The sequence below is a fragment of the Astyanax mexicanus genome, unplaced genomic scaffold (genome assembly GCF_023375975.1).
Source record: "Astyanax mexicanus isolate ESR-SI-001 unplaced genomic scaffold, AstMex3_surface scaffold_93, whole genome shotgun sequence".
Taxonomy (NCBI): domain Eukaryota; kingdom Metazoa; phylum Chordata; class Actinopteri; order Characiformes; family Acestrorhamphidae; genus Astyanax; species Astyanax mexicanus.
The window spans coordinates 12,501-15,000 of NW_026040103.1; the positions used below are offsets into that span (position 1 = coordinate 12,501).

Consider the following 2,500-nt stretch of genomic DNA (forward strand, 5'->3'; position numbering starts at 1 on the left):
TAGCGACCCTCAGACAGGCGTGGCCCCGGGATTGACCCGGGGCCGCAATGTGCGTTCAAAGTGTCGATGATCAATGTGTCCTGCAATTCACATTAGTTCTCGCAGCTGGCTGCGTTCTTCATCGACGCACGAGCCAAGTGATCCACCGCTAAGAGTTGTACTCTTTATGGTTGTTTTTGTTTCGAAGCCATGTAACCAACAGACACAAAAAGTGACGGTTTGAAATAATGTTTTACGGCAGCCGCGGGTACGGGCGCCCCGGAACGCCTAAGCGAACTCGGGGTCATCAAACCGCGCCGCCGAGCCGCCTCCGGAGTAAGAAACCCCGCAGACGGACTTCGGGGGCCAGGTACCCGTCTCCCTTTGGCCGTAAAACACGTTTTTTTGCTCAGGACACCGTTTTTTTCGATCAAGTCATTAAAAGGCCGAAGGGAATCCCTGTAGTTCCCAACGTCGGGCCGTGGCTTGAACATTTTTTGTTTGTGGAAATGGGAGTCGCGCCTACTGGGAGGCACTACCAACCCAAGTCCCGGTAATGATCCTTCCGCAGGTTCACCTACGGAAACCTTGTTACGACTTTTACTTCCTCTAGATGATCAAGTTCGATCGACTTTTCAGCACAGCACCAAGGCCCCGCGAAGGAGCCCCGGCGTGGCCGATCCGAGGACCTCACATAACCATCCAATCGGTAGTAGCGACGGGCGGTGTGTACAAAGGGCAGGGACTTAATCAGCGCGAGCTGATGACCCGCACTTACTGGGAATTCCTCGTTCATGGGGAATAATTGCAATCCCCAATCCCCGTCACGAACGGGTTTAAGCGGATTACCCGCGCCTCTCGGCGTAGGGTAGGCACACGCTGGCCCGGCCATTGTGGCGCGCGTGCAGCCCCGGACATCTAAGGGCATCACAGACCTGTTATTGCTCCATCTCGCGTGGCTATACGCCACTGGTCCCTCTAAGAAGTTAACCGCGACCGCGGGGGGCCGCGTAACTATTTAGCACGAAGGAATCTCGTTCGTTATCGGAATTAACCAGACAAATCACTCCACCAACTAAGAACGGCCATGCACCACCACCCACAGAATCGAGAAAGAGCCATCAGTCTGTCAATCCTTTCCGTGTCCGGGCCGGGTGAGGTTCCCCGTGTTGAGTCAAATTAAGCCGCAGGCTCCACTCCTGGTGGTGCCCTTCCGTCAATTCCTTTAAGTTTCAGTTTTGCAACCATACTCCCCCCGGAACCCAAAGACTCTGGTTTCCCCGCACGCTGCCCGGCGGGTCATGGGAATAACGCCGCCGGATCGCGGGTCGGCATAGTTTACGGTCGGAACTACGACGGTATCTGATCGTCTTCGAACCTCCGACTTTCGTTCTTGATTAATGAAAACATTCTTGGCAAATGCTTTCGCTTTCGTCCGTCTTGCGCCGGTCCAAGAATTTCACCTCTAGCGGCGCAATACGAATGCCCCCGGCCGTCCCTCTTAATCATGGCCCTGGTTCAGGAAACCCACAAAATAGAACCGGAGTCCTATTCCATTATTCCTAGCTCAGGCATTCAGGCGAGTTTGGTGCCCGCTTTGAACACTCTGATTTTTTCAAAGTAAACGCTCCGGACCCCTGAGGACCGGACACCCAACCAAGGGCATCCGGGGGGCGCCGGGAGGCAGGGTCTGGGACAGGCGGTAGCTCGCCTCGCGGCGGACCGCCAGCCCACTCCCGAAGTCCAACTACGAGCTTTTTAACTGCAGCAAATTTAATATACGCTATTGGAGCTGGAATTACCGCGGCTGCTGGCACCAGACTTGCCCTCCAATGGGTCCTCACCCATGTGTTTAGGATACGTTCATTCCGATTACAGGGCCTCGAAAGAGACCTGCATCGTTATTTTTCGTCACTACCTCACCGTGTCGGTAATGGGTAATTTGCGCGCCTGCTGCCTTCCTTGGATGTGGTAGCCATTTCTCAGGCTCCCTCTCCGGAATCGAACCCTGATTCCCCGTTACCCGTGGTCACCATGGTAGCCCCCTATGCTACCATCGACAGCTGATAGGGCAGACATTCGAATGAGACGTCGCCGCCGCGGTGGGCGCGCGATCGACCCGAGGTTATCTAGAGTCACCAAAGGGCCGGGGGAAACCCTCGCGGGTCCCCCCGGGTGGGTTTTGGGTCTGATAAATGCACGCATCCCGGCCCCCCCGAGAGAGGACCGGTCAGCGCTCGTTTGCATGTATTAGCTCTGGAATTACCACAGTTATCCGAGTAACGTGTGGAGCGATCAAAGGAACCATAACTGATTTAATGAGCCATTCGCAGTTTCACTGTACCTTCCGTGTGCACTTAGACCTGCATGGCTTAATCTTTGAGACAAGCATATGTTACTGGCAGGATCAACCAGGTTGCTGCGAGTGGTTTTTGTCACAGAAAAAACCATTGGTTCTTAGAGGGGAGAGGGATCGGCCCCGTACCGTCCGAAGAACCCCCCGGGGAGGGGGGGACGGGCG

General features: G+C 55.2%; 2 non-coding genes across 2 annotated transcripts; both read right to left on the bottom strand.

Moving 5' to 3' along the window:
- Positions 1-3: 3 nt before the first annotated feature.
- Positions 4-157, bottom strand: LOC125798915 (5.8S ribosomal RNA). Its single transcript, XR_007437701.1, has one exon. It is a non-coding gene; the product is annotated as a 5.8S ribosomal RNA (ribosomal RNA).
- A 376-nt stretch (positions 158-533) lies between these two features.
- Positions 534-2,397, bottom strand: LOC125798918 (18S ribosomal RNA). Its single transcript, XR_007437704.1, has one exon. It is a non-coding gene; the product is annotated as an 18S ribosomal RNA (ribosomal RNA).
- Between the last annotated feature and the right edge of the window lie 103 nt (positions 2,398-2,500).